This window comes from Mercenaria mercenaria, chromosome 15 (assembly GCF_021730395.1).
Source record: "Mercenaria mercenaria strain notata chromosome 15, MADL_Memer_1, whole genome shotgun sequence".
NCBI lineage: Eukaryota > Metazoa > Mollusca > Bivalvia > Venerida > Veneridae > Mercenaria > Mercenaria mercenaria.
Window position 1 is genome coordinate 61,676,018 of NC_069375.1, and position 19,635 is coordinate 61,695,652.

Here is a 19,635-nt window from a genome sequence, read left to right on the forward strand (position 1 = left end):
TAACTGATAATATTAGTTACACTGCTTGTTGGTGACAGGATACGGGATATACGCCGTCTCGAAAATCCATATCAGGCTCGAGCGGCGTATATCCCGTATCCTGTCACCAACAAGCAGTGTAACGATTTTATCTTGCCGGCTACCTTTTACATCCTCACTGTACTGATTGACACAGATTTTATATTATAATAAAGCTACTTACAGTTACAGTGCAGACTGGAATCCTGAAATCTTCCCTGGTTTTCATGCTTTGATTATAGTTGATTAATACCAGCCATAAAATGAAAAATGAACTGTATTTTGACAGAATCACAAAACACAGAAGCTCATTTATACAGGTTATGAACTGGTTTTGAAAAACTGTTAGCCTACGTTCCATCCTTTCGAAAAATCATCAGATTAGACGATGTCAGAAAATTATGTCTTTTAAAACTTCCGCTTTAGTCCGTTTCCTGTTAATTCCTTTATCTTGCAGATAGATTAAATAATCCTACAACAAACTGCTGTCTTACAAATGCGTTAATTCCTTTGCTTTCCGATGATTTTACTAAAACAACATCAACTTGTCAACGGTCAAGGTCAATCGCGACCGTGCCATACAGAGTTACTGTTCTTCTATATATAATTTCTACTCATTTCACGAACCTAACTTAGATAGGAAAAATAAGAGCGGCAAGACAACACTATTTTTTTTTTATCTCGGAAATGATATCTATAGCTTGGGCTTATTAGTCCAGTAAAGCTAGAGAAAGGTTAGAACTAGTAATTGCAAAAGTTTGGTTTTTGGTGCATGACGAAAGTACATACTTATAGCTATTTTCAGAAAAAAATCGCCGTCCATAGGTGCTAGGGGATTTTCTCTACGGGTCATTAAACTTGACGTAAAAATTTGCATTGTTACATAGAATTCGGATTTTTTTGATGGCGCTAACTGTGCACCTTGGTGACGTCATCGGGTATATGTCAACAAGTTACAGCCGCCATTTTTTTTAAACTCCATGCATCCTTTGGTTCGAATTGCCATTTTCCAAAAGAATTATCGAGATGTGAACAAAGGTAAGTGTGTTTCTGACGTATTTATAAATAACTGACATGTGTGCAGCAGGATATCCAGCTCAATTTGTATTTTGTCCCGATTTCGCATTGTGTTTGCTGGTAGACTCACAGACACTTGGGGGTCAGTACCCCTCCCCCTCCCATGCCGCCCCTGACAACCTTCAGTCAATACATTTTTGTTTTTTAAAACAAACTGAGCACATGTCTTGATCATCCAACGACTTCTGTTACCATTTCAACATGTTTGAAAAATTCCCATACTCTATCAATGCTCAAAAAAACTAAAGACAACTTACTTCGCAATGTAAACACGATTTTCTTGTCCAAGGAATAGGAGAATAGATCCCAGCTTGATGTTGCGCAGTCAAATTTACTTCGCAGAGCCGGGACACAGACGATATTGTTAGCGGTTAAAATAAAAATACTTGCTTAGAAAGTCAACAGCCGCGATGGTCGAGATAGTACAGACGCTGGATTTGAAAGAACTTTTTTAGGCAGGGCCACGGGTTCGCTCCGCGCTTCGGACATTCTTTTTTTCCTTTTTCTAATATAACATTTTCATTTTCTTTTTAAACAATATATTCTCAAGATATAAAAAAAATACCTAAAAAAGGAAAAAAAGATCGCCCATAGCGCGGAGCGAACCCGCGGCCCTGCCCAAAAATAAGCTCACAGAACCAGCGTCTGTACTCTCTCGGCCACCGCGGCTGTTGACGTCATGGGCAAGTATTTTTATTTTAACCACTAACGATATTGTCTGTGTCCCGGCTCTGTGTAGTAAATTTGACATCAAGCTGGGATCTATTCTCCTATTCCTTGGACAAGCTAGTTTGTGTGGAAAACGCTCGGAGTAAGTTGTCTTTAGTTTTTCTGAGCATTGATAGCATATGGGAGATTTTTTAAACATATTGAAATGGTAACAGAAGTTGTTGTATGATCGAGACATGTGCTCAGTTTGATTTAAAAAGCGAAAATATATTGGTTGAAGGTTGGCAGGGGCGGATTGGGAGAGGGGACAGGTTCTGACCCCCAAGTGTCTGTGGGTAGACTATCGGCAAATGATACGATGGTAAATTTGAATTTGTGACTCTTGAATCCTTCCAGAATAAAGTTTCATTAAGTTGCTGACCAAAAATATACACCAGAAAATTCAAATATAGCAGTTTTTCAAAAACAATGTTAAAAATATAGAGTGTTCCCCTGTTTGATATTTTGTTCTACGGTAGCGGGTATGGACCATGATTGCGCCAATTTCCCGATTTTTATGTAACATCATTTGTAAATTGAAACCAGAGCATTTTTTGTCATTTTAAACAATTTTGTTTTGTTCTGTTAAATGTTTTTGATCAAAATACTATTTCATGATCACATTGAGATGCCTGTATACATTTTTTGCAGTTAGACTCTAGTTTCATGGTATGTGCCTATAAGATGGATTGGTTGGAGGCAAGTACATTTATGTTGCTGTAGATCTTTTCAAGGTATGAATTAAGTTTGATAAATCTCTTCATTCTGATCAGATTAGACAGAACTATTATTATCATATTAAAACCAAAATGAAGGTAAAATTTATGTCCCTGAAGTGAAGCTTTAATGATAATATGTATAACATAAATACAACCTAAGTACAAGATTTAGGAGAACAGTTTGTATAGATTTAATACTTTTATAGAATTCCGTTGTTTATTTTACAGTTTGATTACAATGTAGACCTGTGGTGTGTGAATGAATTCCAATTTACCGACAGTGTTTCTTTGGATCCTGCTATTCATATTATCCGTTAATTGGTCTTAAATAGATCACACTAAGCTTGATTTCACTTTTCAAATATTTCTATTTCATGTTATTTTTTATCATTAATCGGTGATTATTGAAAACAAAAAACAATATTTTGACAATAACAAACATTTACATTATTATGCTTGTAACAGAATTTAGATATAGGGTCGTGTAAAAACTTGCGTTCATTTTTCTCTGCAGACCTAGAAATCAAGAAACATATCTCAGAATTTTTATATTTCAGGATTTGTTCAGTTGTTGAGCCAGGTGGTATTTGTTGAGGTGATGCATACTCTAAGCATAATGGCAGAATCAATGGACATATCATCAGAAGTAAGAACACTCACAAGTCTTGTTGTATATCACACAATATCAAATACTCTACTTGAAGTAGAAACTCATAATAGTAACCCAAGGCATTGAGATTTATTATATAGATGCTTGAGTCATAAGAAATGATAGGATGATAGGTCTAATCAAGCGTCTTTCATTTTATTATTAATGAATTATATATTTAAGTTGTTCTGCTTTATTCAGGAATATATGAACTGATTTTACTGAAAAAAAAAAAACCACATTATCCAAGTAAAACTTATTTTCATTTTTGAAGGATGAAAGCTGCCCTATCTGCGACGAATTTTTAAAGAACGGATCGCCCATAGTTGTGATACGTGAAAAGGGAGCAAATAACATCAACAGAGCCAGTGCACAAAGTCGAATGTAACAGTGAAATCTGGTGATTCAGTTCAAAGAGACTGTAGAAGGGATTTTATAGACTTGAGAAATGTAAAAACTGATAATTATAGTGGATATGCATGTGACTCTTTGACAACAAGATCCAGTTGTACAACTTTTGATTTTAAATCTAATTGTTTCTTCTGCACTCATAAATGTAATAAAATATGTAGTGAAGTCCACAGAGTCGAACAATTTAATTTTACTGCAACTATAAAAGAGTTATGTAATGTAAGAAATGACTCGCATGGTAATGAGGTTCGTGCTAGGTTGGTATCAGTCCTTGATTTGCAGGCTGCTGAAGCAATTTACCATTAAGTGTGCAATGTAAACTTTCGTACTTTAAGCAGTTGCCTGACAGGTTTGCAAAAGATGAAAAAAAGCAAGAAATCACCTGGAAGACCACAGTGCACAGAATTGCTGGAAGGATTTTAGGATGTCATTAACTACATTGAAAGCATTGAAGGGGCAGCACTATTAGTCAAAGAATTAGTTCAAGTCATGGAAGAAACCTGTGGAGAGAGAGAGCTTACTCAAGTAAATATATGAAAAAGAAAATTATTGAACATTTTGGTGATACAATTACATTTGTTTCTACTCAAGGCCAAGAAGACAATATCATTATGAAACATACCGCATCTGATATCTTAAGCAAATTCACAAAAGAAAACTTTGGACTCTCAGAGGCAGAACAAAAACGTAATATTATTTCAACAGCTGCAAAACTTATTAAGTCTGATATTGCTGCTGTAGATGCATCAAAAACATTTTATCCTTCTGTTGGTATTGTCCAGTCAGCAGAAAGGAACTACCAGACACATTAGATTTTCTGCTGTCGTCAATGTTTTCAGGAAAGGACACTGAGATAAAGATTGCAGCGAATGACCAGTCAGTTATGCAGACCGAAGTCCTTAATCGCACCATTACAACTTGGTTTAGCAGTTCAGGTTCACCATTTATTTTCTTTCAGATTTCTCGTAGATGAACTTTACCAGATGGGATTTTCATCTTCCTAATCTGAGGTGCAACGTTTCCAATCCAATGCCGCATTGTCACTAAATGCTGTATTCACAGGATTTTTTCCATGTCAGTTTCTTCGATACGTTGCAGATAATGCAGACCACAACGTACGTACCCTAGATGGCCATGGAACATTCCACGGTATGGGTATGGTTGCTTGCTTGTCACCAGTATCAAATGTTGAGTTACCAATTCCAAGAGCAGATGTGTCAATTACAGATTTATCCAGAATATCAAGCATTCTAACACGATCCGATTCATTTTCCTATTAAACAAAGAAGGCAGAAAACAGAGAATTATTATACAACAAATCACTGTTCTGACGTCACAATTATTACGTCATGGCGTCAAACGGCATAGCGGCGCGCTGGAGAAGAAACCGATTGAAAGCGTGCAAATATTTAACGAATGTCGTCAAGGATGTACTTAAAAATCCTTGGTAACGTGTTAGAATCGAAATAATATATCTCATTTAGTGATTTGCTCTTGAATAAATCATTGTTTGTCGTTCAGATGCGTATTATTATATCACTCGGGCTGCGCACTCGTGATATAATTCCTTCGCATCTGAACTCTAAACAATGATTTATTCAACGACAAATCACTGGATGAGATATATTATTTCTTAATTAATACCAAATACTTCAAGGATCCAGAAAATGATTTGTCAGACGGATTTTATTTTCGGGACATAGGATTTGGAACTGAAATCTCAGATACATTGGTATGCATTCAGAATCGAACCGGTTAATCGGCCGCCATATTTGAAATGTTGTTTTCTTTACTGACGACATTACAAAGGTACTTCCAGCGGCGGGCTTCATTAGGAACTTACGGACTTATCGTTTTGGAAGCAATGTGATAATTGATAAGTAATATTTTGGTGTATTTTTAGATATATCACGACAGGCAAATCCAAGACGATTGATTATGTTCAAGTTAATGTGTTTTAGCGGAAAATACTGTGGGTGTATGTGCCAGTCAAAGAAATGTATATACATGTACGTTTATTGTTCGAGAACAATTAGCGGTTTTACAATATTGTAACCGGTTTTATACACTGGACTGTCCTTAATCGAAATGCTGATCATGTTTTACCCTCGTCTTATTCCCAAAAATGCTGGTGTAGACAGAACAATGTCAAACCATGTAAATACTTCTACATATATTATCTAATGGATTTTCTATTATTGCAGTATAAGGACTGTTTCAACAATACAAAGTATATCATATAATCCCTCATGCCTTTGTTATAAAATGCCAACATTAAAGTGACTTGTACTTTTTTCATGCATATAATACTCATTGTTTGCAGTCCTTTTAACTGGTACACCTCTTTAAATCGGTTAATATATTTCATGCATAATATGTAGCTGTATGAATGTATTTCATGATTAATGTAACTTACGACTGTAAGCTAACATGAACATATTTTATGTTTAATATAGCTAACGACTGGAAGCTAAAAATAAATTATATCGCTTTCTTGAATCATGGCTTCATTAAATAGTTAACTTCTATTCTATCGTATTTTATAGCTGAGGCCACACCAAATTGATAAGTTGTTCATCGGATTTTTTTCTGAAAAATTTGAGGCGGCTAGCGAAAAAATAATTTAAATATTTTTTTTGGTTTTTGAGAAAATCAGGAGCGAGCGAAGAGCGAAGAAATATATTTGTCTTTATTTGGCTCTCGACTGACTAATAAAAACCTTAAAATAGAATGCATAGCCCTTTTAAATTAAAAAGTAAGTCCCCAGGGTTTGAGAAAATCTAACCCGCAGATGCACAACAAAGCGAACTCGTGAGAAAAGGTAATAACATTGTCATACAGTACACTGTAATCAAATATCGAATCGACTATTTACTGCTATGAAAATGTAGCATTCTTAGCTGACTTTACAAAGTTTTTGATACATCAATTATCTATGTGAGTGTTGCTAGATCTATTAAAGCTTCTGATTTGAAACTTAGAACAGTTATTTACTGTCAAAGTCAACACCAGGAGAAACAATACTCTTAAGTCTGAATCTAGACAGAGTTATGCCCCTTTTTAACATAGAATATTTTTAATTAACTTTTATATAATGACCAATAGCTCTGTACTTTAATAGCTTCTATTATGCCCCTTTTACTGGCAAAGCTCTGATTTAGAAAAGTCGAGCATAATGTCTTATGTACAGCTCTTTTTTCTAACTTTAAACTTTCATAACATATTAAATTTGTTGAAACAAAGTCTCAATTAAAGTCTGAAATGGAGATTAACGTGCATTAACATTAGTCTACTAAATGATTGGAAAATCTGAAAATCAAAACTGTCCTGAAAACAACTTGTAATGTAAATTCCTTACCACACCAACTTTCCTATGCAAATGCTGATCATGACAGGAAAAAACACAAAACAGATAAGTGACATGCATCAATAAGTATTTACCCTTACCAAAATAATGTAGATTGATGTTATCAAACAAATTAGTATGTTTTTCTTCATCCAGTTTTCAATGAAATAAATCGATTTTTGTAGTATTTAATTTGGTAAACATTTGAAGAAAATGGCGTAACTGCATAAAGGGGAAATAACTTTAATGCAACTAAATATAAGTATTATGATTTATTATAGACGATGTGTGTGTAGTATGTATTTATTTAGATTAAAATCCATTTGAGAACAATCTGGGACTGGAAGTATAAGCATTTATACACGTTTACGTTCGTAAAAAGTAGCGCACCAAAAAATTTTGGATTGATTTTTTTCAATGGGGCGAGCGCAAGCCAAAAACAAAAAAAATATTTTTTTGTGTTTCTGAAAATATACGAGCGGCAAATCCGATGAACACCTTTTTAATTTGGTGAGGCCTGATAAGAAGGGCACAGTTTTAAACAGTATTCTGTCTTAGTTTTAGTACGGTCTGTAGACACACGCCATACAAAGAAAATAGAAGTAAACAGCATAGATTTTCCAACATGTCATTTTCATAAAGGATATTCTTTATAGAGCAGAATTAAGACAGTACTAAATGCTTGTAGCACCTAATTCACCACTGACACCAGGCCAGAAGGAAAACGCTACTAAACATGTTATACCCTACCTCTAGGTATTCTGTCTATAAGAACCCTGGTCAAGAATGAGAAAATATACTACCCAATTTCAACCGCGCATTTCTCACCTAAAACACGCTGTTCGGTACAATTATGTTAAATATGGATATTGAACAAGTGGTAGTTAATTATATTCAATATTGTGTACTGTTCATAATCCTTCAACAATTCTCATTTCGGAGAAACACAGTCATGTAGTTTACAGTTTCATCAACTTTTCAGGAAAAACTTAAATGAACTTCCCTTATGATTACAAAATTATTCTTATTGGCTGATATATATCATGTCATGGGATACTTCCGGTAACATAGTTGCATATAAATCTTGCAAAAAAAATGTAAAACTGACGAAAAACTACATCTTCACGACAGATTCGGCTTATATTGTTAAAGAACACTTAACATGTAGACAAACAGAGAAGTAAACATAATGAAATAATAGCCCAAAACCATGGAAAATTGTGCTAATTCCTGATATACAAGTATCCGCAAGTAGTGTGATGTCCGGAAACATATACTTTGAACTGTTTACTAAAATCTAAGATAAAAAAGAAAAATTAAAACTTTAGCCAACAAAGTGGTACAGAAGAGATATAGCCATATGAGAAAAAATATATGAAACGAAACAAGTTAGATGGGTCCAAAAAATAGAAGAGAAACAGTCCAGAAAAAAACAGAAACCCCCTGTCCTAGACAAAGGAGTAGGTCCACATCAACAAAAAGAAAAGTGACTTCTCCTGAGGAAAGTGTAAACTCTGAAAAGAAATATAGACAGTCAGGAGAGTCCAATAAGTTAGATCAAGATAAAAACAAGAAAGAGAGCATGGATTCAACTAACAGTAATATAAATATGAATGAGAGCTCTCAGTGTGAAACTCTAAATATAGGTGAAATGCAAAATTCCCAAATACAACACATCCCCATGTTTCCTCACCCACCAATGTTTAACCTTGGACCTCCACATATGACACAACCCATTATGACCTCTCCAATGGGCTCAGCTGTAGTAAATGCTAGTTTATCAGACCATGATATAGTAAGAATAGCATCTGTCATAACAGAGGCTCTTAAGTTCATTAAATGTAGAAAAGCCTTAAGAGAACAAAAGGAGAAAATTTATATAAATGAAGACTTAACAAAATGTAGATCTGACCTAGCATATGAAGCTAGGATGATGAAAAAAGATCCAACTACAAATGTCAAAGGAACATGGACCTATAATGGAAACATATATATTGAAACCAAGGCAGAAGAAACCATTAAAATAAACTGTTAAGCTGACCTCATGAAATATCAATAGTAAATCAGCCTGTTAACCAGGAGGTTATACACTATATTTGAATAAGTATATATGTATGTGTACGTATATATATATATATATATATATATATGTATATGAAGGTATGTGTGTATGTGTGTATATGAGTATGTATGTGTGTGTATATGTATATGTGTATATATGTATATATATATATATATATATATATATTAAAAAAAAGTCAGTAAAATCCTTGTGCAGGTATAAAATATATAAAAGTTCAATTTGTAAGGAATAAACAGCAGCAGACTTCTGTGTTTTACAATTATTTTAATTCTTCACTGCAAGCGCTTTCAATACACATATCTTCAGGCAGTTTACATTTTGAAATAATGTACAAGGACGTCACGTCATAACAAAAATTACGGGAAACGTCGTAAACAGACGTTGCGGCAAACTTCAAGAAAATGTATTATACACTCAAGAATACCCTTTGTATGTATGCACACAAAACTTGAAACGGATATATTGTACCATTTAAAAGGGAGTTAATAACTGTACTTAAAACATATTTATGCTCGATATATCAGTTAAGAAATAATATCAAGATGATTACTTAAAAAGTAATAATAGCTTAAAAATCAATAATTAGTATAAAGAAATATATATAAGAAAATGATTTAATTGTACATATCTGTATACTGAAATGATAGTGACTGTTGATAATGATGATGATGATGATATGGTGATGTTTGATGATAATGATGTGATAACATGGTTGTGTTTGATGCTGATGATTATGTTGATGATGACAATGATGATGAGTGTGATTATAGATATTAGTATAAACAAATATATATATAAAAAACGATTTAATTGTTCACATCTGTATACTGAAATGATAGTGATTGTTGTTGATGATGGTGGTGATGATATGGTGGTGTTGATGATAATGATAATGATAAGTGTATATTTTATTCATAAGAATAAACTGCTGATTGTAAAAATGATGAAGATGATAATGATGATGATGATAATGATGAAAACATACAAGCACATAGTGGTTAGTGGAAAATTTTGCATGTATAATCCTGTAATTATCTACAATTACATTACTGCTTGAAGGTGATGATGATGATGATGATGATTATGATGTTATAGCAGTGTTTAATGATAATGATGATAGTAATAATGATGATGTAACCAATAAATGTCAAGATCAAACTGCTGATTGTAATTATGATGATGATGATGGTGATGATGATGATAATGAGGAGAACATGTTTAGTGAATAATTATACATGCATAATAATGAAATTGTAAAAACTTAAATCGTGCTTGATGGTGATGATGATGGTGATATTGATGATGATGACAATGATGATGAAAGAAGATTATGATGCTAAGGTAGTGTTAATTGATGAAGAAGATAATGATAATGATTATGATGTTGTAATCAATAAATGTTTGTAAACTGCTAATTGTTAAGACGATTTTGATGATGATTATGATGATAATGATGATAATATACAAGCACATATTGTTTAGTGAATAATTATGCATATATAGTCATAAAATTGTATACAATTAGTTTCCTGCTTGATGGTGGTGATGATGATTATTATTATGATGTCATGGTTGTGCTTAATGATGATGAAATTAATGATAATGATGATGATGGTGTGAATAATTATACATGCATACTGATGAACTTGTATACAATTAAATTGTTGTTATATGGTGATGATGATGATGCTATGGTAGTTTTAATGATGCAAAAGAAAGATTATGATGATGATGGCGTGATGGATATATATTAAAAAGAATTTGATATATAAAGTAGATAAATATAAATATATACATATATATCTTCTCATAATAAAACTTGTGGTTGATGATGATGATGATGATGATGATGATGCTCATAGGAAGTGTTTGATGATGATGATGCTGATGATGCTGGTTACAAAATGATGAAGACTATAGTTGAAGAAATGTAGATTAAAGCATAAGAATGAATCTTTTCTGCTTGATGATAATGATGATATGGCAGCATAATAATGAATAGTTGAATATGTATAAAAATGTTACTTAATAATGATGATGGATGTGTTTGATAAAAATAATAAATACATAGAATTTTATACAAGTATAAATAATCATTATCAGCTACACTATTTAGACAACATGAAAATTATAAATATAAAGTACTCTCACTTATACTGCATACCCTCTGTAAATATTCTGTAAGAGTAGCAACTGTTTAAGACTTTCACCTGCGAATCATTATGAGAAATTTATTGCCATCTATGGTATATCATCTGCAAAAAGTTGATGTTGCAGGAAAATTAATGCTGCATTTGTTGAAGTGTATTCTTAATTACAAAATAACAAAATGAAATTTACTTATACATAAATTTTATCCATGGACAACTTTATCCATACACAGTAACATTTCAAGCTAATCTAATCAATGTAGAAAATCATTTTGAAAATGATAAAAATTAGGTATCAGGATAAATTGTTGACTACCTATGACTACCTTAAACTTATATATGACTCAGGATTACCTATGTTGCATAACATCCAAAAATAGTATCTTAACACTATCCAAACACAATTGTATTAATGTCTGAAAAATTTTATTAACTTGAAATTTAAAAATCAAATAATTATTCTAATTATTTTAATGCTGACTATGAGTATTGTCACCTGCAGAAATGTCCATGTTGTTGTAGTTGCTGTTACTGTGTACTTTTAACCTCACTATGAGAACATGAAATTTAAATGTGTATGTATTTTTATACTTTTTACCTATGAAAAATCACCCATGTAAAGACCAGAATTCTTCTGCAACCAAATCACTTCTAAACTGATAGACATTGAAAAATTCTCTGACCAGTATTAGTAGCTCATTTTTGCTTTGTGATAGAACCATGCCACTTTTATACCATATTGTAGCATGCACATTATTATTGTTGTTTATATTTTAATCATGATGATATTTGGTACACATGAAATTATGTTAATTTGTATATTAGTTTTAAAATCTAATTGTTGTTACTCCTGTGTATTTTAAGCTACATTATGCATGAAATTTACATACAGATTTTTCCTACAAGGGAATATCATACATAAAGATCTACAGATCAAACAAATTCATACTATGATTTTACTTCTGCTGCATTATACTATTATATAACTGCAGAATGAAAACTATTATTTTTGTGTGCATTCCAATTATGTACAGTATGTATTAAATGCATACAGATGACACTATATACTATTTGGTAAAGTTGTTTCTTTTTTATTCTAAATAGTAGTCTCAGACAAGATTCTACATATTATGTGAGCAGAAAATGTTAATCAAGGTCATTACAAGTTATTTTATTGTTTAATTGTTGCTTTGAAGAATATATTATATTTTTTGTACTTAACTTAAACCTGCCAATATATGGATCAAAACAATGATTATGCTTGCAATTTGTTCATACAAAAATGGTTGTAAGATTTAAAAAGTATTATTTAAAAATAGGTCTGTTACACATACTGTCTCAATAATTGAATTCATATTTTAGAACACATGCAGTTTAACTAATCATTTGAAAGATAACAAAAAAAAAAACTTCTAACAAATGTTACTTACTGAACAATATGCTGATTTTATGTCTTTGGTCCAGCATCCAGCATGGTAAATCAGTTCTCTCACAATATATCTCTTCTAGTTTAATATCCAGTTCAAAATAATCTTTGTTTTATATTCTCAAAACCCTTAATGAATTTAGTAAGGCAGCCAACACCAAGTGAAAACATCTGTACTTTTTTTCTCAATTTCAGCACAGTTCATGGAATGCACAAGTTATATCCCGAATATTTATTTTGTAATAATAGGACTAGAATTTAGTACATATTGTCCATGTAAAATTAACATAAAATGCCTTAAAATACATCCCTAAGTCACAATTTAGTTATATTTACACGCTAGTAAAGTTTTCCATTCATAAACACGTGTTATAAACAATAATTATCCTGTAAATCGTGGAAGCCAATGAAATACACACGTATTATGCTTGCCTAAACTAAATGACCAATCAGATTTCACTATGTCCCATCGATGTCAATCAAGTCCATATTAGGTATACATAGGGGTGTCAAGGACATGTACACGTTGGTGATATAGCACTAATTTGTTTACTATACAGTATCAAAAGGAAGAAGTGAATCTTGTCGTGAAGTTTACGTTACACATACAAACAAAAATGCGCACTTGCGATCTACTTATCTTACAAATCATTACTTTTCCTTGCCAATCTTTACTCCTACTTTCTTTTCTTTCTCTTCCGATAGGTCACTTAAGATTATGGATTACTTCGCCCTATAGTATATTCTGCCCGGGTATAACTTAATGTCTGTAGATTTAATTTTATATAGGGCGAGGGTAGGACTTTTTGTTGGACTCCAGATGAAGACTAAGGGTCTAAGGCGCTTTACAACCTTTGAGCTGATAACCTGGATGGCTTTGATTCTCCTTCTAGCGGGCGATGTTCATGAGAACCCAGGACCTAGCTCAAACGGTAGCCAACCTTCTTCTTCACTGTCATCATCTTCCTTGTCGTCTACTCTTGACATCGTTGATGGTTTTAAGAAGTCATTATCCTTCGTACATTATAATGTTCAGAGTTTTTTTCCATAAACGAGATATATTACAAGGAGAACTCCAGCATTTCGATGTCATCTCTTTTACTGAAACCTGGTCGAGTAACGACACTGAGTCTGATTGTATCACGTTTGATAATTATGCTGCACCTTTCAGAAAGGACATACCGGGTGATTCCCATGGCGGCGTTCTTGTGTATGTTAAAAGTCATACCCCTGCTCTCAGGGGAACTGATCTAGAGATTGTTGGAGTCGAATGTATATGGATTGAACTTAGAATCATGCATAAAAAATTTCTTTATGGTAAATTTTATCGCCCTCCAAACTCATCCCCCCTCCTTTTGTCAAACATAGAAAACTCAACCGGACTTGCCTTTGATACAAACATCAATAGTGTAATCGTCACAGGAGACTTTAATTTAGATAAGTTAAAACCAGCAAGATATAGAAAATTAAATGACATAGCATCACAATACAACATGATTCAGCTCATAAATGAACCAACTCATTTTACTGAAACATCTCACTCTCTTATTGACATTTTTCTAGTATCATCTGCATGTAGTGTTCACACATCTGGAGTAGGAGATCCCTTTCTTGACCAGAATCTTAGATTCCATTGCCCCGTCTATTGTTGTCTTAATTGCTCCAAACCTTATTTGAAAAAGTATAAGCGTAACATATGGAAATTCGACCAGGGGGATTATGACAACCTGCGAAGAGAAGCAGCAACTATTAATTGGGACTCCCTAGCTGACGATGATATTAATATATATGTAGAAAATATTACTGATACAATTCTATCAATCTCTAAAAAGCACATTCCAAACAAAATAGCAACAATAAGACAATCAGACCATGCATGGATGCATAACGAAACATATAAGAAAGAGAAAGAGAGCTTATGACAGGGCCAAACGAATCCAAAATGAACATCACTGGTACATTTACAAACAAATAAGGAACAAAACTACACAATTATTGCGAAATGCAAAAACACAACTTTCAGAAAAATTATCAAATAAACTAAAGACTGAAAATCTTAAAATATCCGACTATTGGAAGATACTAAAACAGTTTATATCACCATCCAAAAACACGTCAGTTACACTATTAAATGACAATGGTACTCTTGTAACAGAAGATACAGATAAAGCAAACTTGCTTAACAATTTCTTTCAGTCTCAAACATTACTAGATGACAATAACAAAACACTGCCACACATGCAAACAAATACAAATCATCCAACACTAGAGACAATTATCATCACAGAGGAAGAAGTAACAAAAACACTCAAATCACTTACAGTAGGTAAAGCTGCAGGACCTGACAACGTGAACAACAGAATCCTGAAGGAACTCTCTCAGGAACTCGCAAAACCACCCTGTCAACTTTTTAACATATCTATCAGCACTGGTCAAATGCCATCCAAATGGAAGTTGGCACATGTATGTGCTGTTTTCAAGAAGAATGACCCACAGCTAGTCTCAAACTACAGGCTTATATCACTTCTAAGCACAATCAGCAAAGTACTAGAAAAAATCATTCATACGCATATTTTCAATTTCTTTTCAGCAAATAACACTATCTCAGCTCTCCAATCTGGATTTGTCCCAAATGACTCAACTACCAACCAACTAGTTTCTATATATAATACTTTTTGCCAAGCATTAGATGAAGGTAAAGAAGTCCGTGCAGTTTTTTGTGATATATCCAAAGCTTTTGACCGTGTATGGCACAAAGGTCTCTTGTTCAAGCTGGAATCTGCCGGTGTATCTGGAAGCCTGTTAAAATGGTTTCGTGACTACTTATCTGAGAGAAAGCGGAAAGTTGTTCTTCCTGGAGGTTCTTCTGAAACAGTTTTTATCTCAGCAGGTGTGCCACAAGGTTCTATCCCTGGTCCTCTTCTTTTCATCGTCTTTATTAATGACATTGTTCTTAATATCAGTTCAAATATCAGACTCTTTGCTGACGATACTAGCTTATACATTGTACTGCAGCCGAAACTCTTAATTCAGACCTCATGAAAATAGACGAGTGGGCAAATGAGTGGCTTGTAGATTTCAACCCTAAAAAAAACAGAATCACTTCTTATTTCTCGTAAAAATAACAAACCCCTGCATCCTCCTCTGTATATGCATGGTGTTCCAATCAACGAGGTGACGTCTCACAAACATCTTGGTGTTGTTTTTTCAAATGATGGAAACTGGCGCGAACATGTAGATAGTATCAAAGAAAAAGCATGGAAAAGAATCAACATAATGAGAACCTTGAAATTTATTCTTGACCGCAAGTCTCTTGAAACTATCTATTTGTCCTTTATTCGGCCTCTCCTGGAGTATTCTGATGTCGTCTGGGATAATATAACCCAGCACGATGAATTTGAACTTGAGAAAATCCAACTTGAAGCATGCAGAATTATTACAGGAGCCACCAAACTTGTTTCTTTTGCCAATCTTTATAAAGAGACTGGCTTCCAACCCCTTAAAGTCAGAAGGCAAAAACATAAACTCACTCTTTTCTACAAAATGAAAAATCATTTAACTCCACAGTATCTTTCTTCATTGGTACCTGACACTGTTTCACAAACATCTGTATACAATCTTAGAAATGCCGGTGTTTCCAGAAACCTGCTTTGTCACACACAGCTCTTTGCAAACTCCTTTCTTCCATCAACTGTTAGTGACTGGAACCAACCTCCTCTAGATCACAGAGATTCTCCAACATTGGGCATCTTCACAAGACGACTTTATTCTGATGTAACGAAAGTTCCAACTCATTATTATGTAGGTGAACGTAAATTCCAAATTCTTCATGGCAGACTTAGGACACATTGTAGTTCTCTTAATGAACATCTATTCTCTAAGAATATCGTAGACAGCCCACTGTGTGTATGTGGCGAGGTGGAAAGTACACATCATTTCTTTTTCAGCTGTCCTAATTATCAGAGAGAGCGCACAGAACTACTTAACTGTATTAGGCCAATTACCACTGTTACACTAAAAGCACTGTTACATGGCGATATGTAATTCCTTTATTACTTTTTTCTTGAACACTAATAGCTGTAATACTAGCTTTGAATTCCAGGTTCTCTGTCAGTTTAGCCCTTCTTTATAGCTGTGACGAAAGTCCTAAAACTCCATGTGTCTTAAGTGACATTTCTGACCTATCGACCTCATTTCCTCTTTTTTTCTTACTTCCTTCATACCTTTTTAGATATTATTGCAGGATAAAGCATTTATAATTTAGAGTTAATTTCATATAAACATTTTAATTTTCTTATCCAAAAATCCTTTTTGTCAATCTACTTTAAAAATACAGTTGATACATTTTGTCAGATACCATACATAAACGAAGAAACTGCAAGCAGAACATTTATGATGGATTGTTTATATTGTTACCATTGAAATTGTATTATTTATAGGGAGAGCGTTTTAAAAAAGCTTATAGCTTACTACTCAATCCTATATGTTTGTATATTTGTAAATCTAGTGTAACAGTTTATCTCAATAAAATACTGTTTAAACCATCTATCATGTCAGTTGTCGTTTTGGTAACGCTAAAATATGTATAAGCAGCATTAATGAATTTCATTATCATTTCGAGTTTTATTGAATAACTTTGAATATTTTGCATTATGTTTTTATTTGTTTACATTTCGATTAGCACGCGACCATGTGACCTCTAGACAGGATGTTCAATAGTGAAGTTCACGCAAGTTTTCTTTCTTATTACGTTGACAAAAGCATTAAATAGGTCCATGTGGAGTGTGAAATATTGTTAAAAATGTGACTTGTGTAAATTAAATATAAATTACTGCTTGTTAAATATGCTTGGTACCCATTCATCAAACTGCACGTTTAGATGAGAAGGGTATAACAGAAATGGGTTAGTGCATAAAATGCATTTTCTCGGTTATGACAATAGTTCTTACAGTGTACCACAGTGTAGAATATAACCACAGGAATCTGAACTTCTTTCCATAAGCCAACACAAGTTTATATAAAAAGGAGCCCCCTCTATTTAGAAAAACACCAGGCATGCAACGCTTTCACATCCACCCCACTACACGAAAACCTATTTCCATTAATAAAGTTTCAATTAATATACCCATCTAATAAAACAAATATTTAGCCTACTTATGTTTGAAAACCCAAAAGATGGGAAATAATTCGATTTTTCCCGAAAGCAGGGAAGTGAATCGACCATTGACAGAACACAAATGTATTGCCGCAGAATTGCTTTCTGCATGTATGAATCTTTCTTGATTTGAGTTACAGATCATTTAACTTTTATAAATTTAAACGTCAGTGTTTTTTTACCTATACCTTTCCGGTTGGAACAAACGCATTTTTGTCAGCTGTAGATAAAGGTTTATAGAAGTCGACATTTTCAAAGCACTTAAATCATTGATTTTTCAATAACTGAAAATGCATAAATGATGGACAAAGACGGCAGACCACGATGATATGTATTAGCCACATTGACCCTAAGTTTCTCAATATATAAGTTCTGTTTCCGATGAACGCAAGCATTCAAATATTTCCCATGATGAACTTGCATACTTAAAGGGCCTGTCTCATGACCAAAGTATTCTTATCAAAAAAGCTTATAAATCAGTTTAAGTAGTAGTTATGAATGGAGAAGACTATATAAAATAAGTTCAGAGGCAGTTGGATAATGATCAGTATTATGAGAAGATACAAACTGACTTCTCATCCGCAGCTGTTCTGAATGTTATCAAGTGTGAAGAAGAAATTTAAAAAAAGTCGAACCTAACATTAGGAATGCATTTGATGATTTTCCAGAAAATCTGAGGACACCACAATTTTTCATACTGCCAAAAATACTGGTACATAAAACTTTTGATGAAAATATACCTCTTGGTTACCCTGGCCGACCTATTGAGCCTGCATATGATTCATACACGGTTCATATATCTAAATACATTGACCATATTCTGCAAACATTTGTGCAGTCCCTGTCGTCGTATGTAAAGACATAAGTTACTTTATTACAAAGCTTAAACAGCATAAACTAAGCAATGATAAGACATTTCTAGTAACTATAATGGTAGACTGTCAGTGGACAGTATATGTAAACTTGTTCAAACTGTATAAGAAAACAACTATTTCCAGTTTAATAATAATGATAATAATAATAATCTACAAAAAAACAGCTATGGGTAGTCCCATGGCTCCATCTCTTGCTTCGTTATTCATGGATAAACTTGAATAATCTTTTCTAAATAGTTGTGAGTTGAAACCAGATGTATAAATTTTTGAATGATATATTTATGCTCTGGGGTTATTCTCTAGATGAGTTTAAGAATTTATTGAGTTGTAAAATACAGTTCATCCAATGATTAAGTTCACATATAATATATAACATATCTGAATCTGAAGTATCATTTTGAGATGTAGATGTTAGTATAGATGATAAACATTACATCAGCACAAATGTACATGTTTAACCAATATTCACTAGTATATTGATTATAGTTTGTGAATAAACATCATTTTGATATTACAAGTTTTATGGATCCTGCATTTTCTAGTCATGTAGCAACTCATTTCAATCAAGATGGCCTTAGTTTAAATGACTTTAGCTTTATGCCTACTAATGTTATCCATGATGATATGAGGAAGCTTCTTAAAGAAAAACTAGATACTATTTTTCCAAAGGGAATGAATTCAAATTTAAAAGTAATGTATAATTTTTCCTAAGTCTCTTTACTTCACTTCAAAGTGTTTTCTGTTATGTAACACCAATTGTGGTATTCTTAATGTCAATTAGTATTGTTTTTGCTGGTATTTTCTCTTTTTTTTGTCTTTAACACAAGTTTCAGAGTGTTTCTGTATCTTTGTGTTCCTTTACTAATCTTGCTGTTATTATCATTATTAACATAATTATTTTAAATAATGTTTATAATCTTACTATGTATTAAGTAAAACCACTTTTAATTTTCGTCACAATATACCTGAGCACTTGAGATCTATATATATTTGTGTATACATTATGTAGTCTTTTGTA

General features: G+C 33.0%; 1 long non-coding RNA gene across 1 annotated transcript; it reads left to right on the top strand.

Annotated features, from left to right (window-relative positions):
- Positions 1 to 801: 801 nt before the first annotated feature.
- LOC123540348 (uncharacterized) lies at positions 802 to 5,250 on the top strand. Its single transcript, XR_008367253.1, has 4 exons — positions 802 to 1,056; positions 2,455 to 2,537; positions 3,080 to 3,168; positions 3,446 to 5,250. It is a non-coding gene; the product is annotated as an uncharacterized LOC123540348 (long non-coding RNA).
- The last annotated feature ends 14,385 nt before the right edge of the window (positions 5,251 to 19,635 follow it).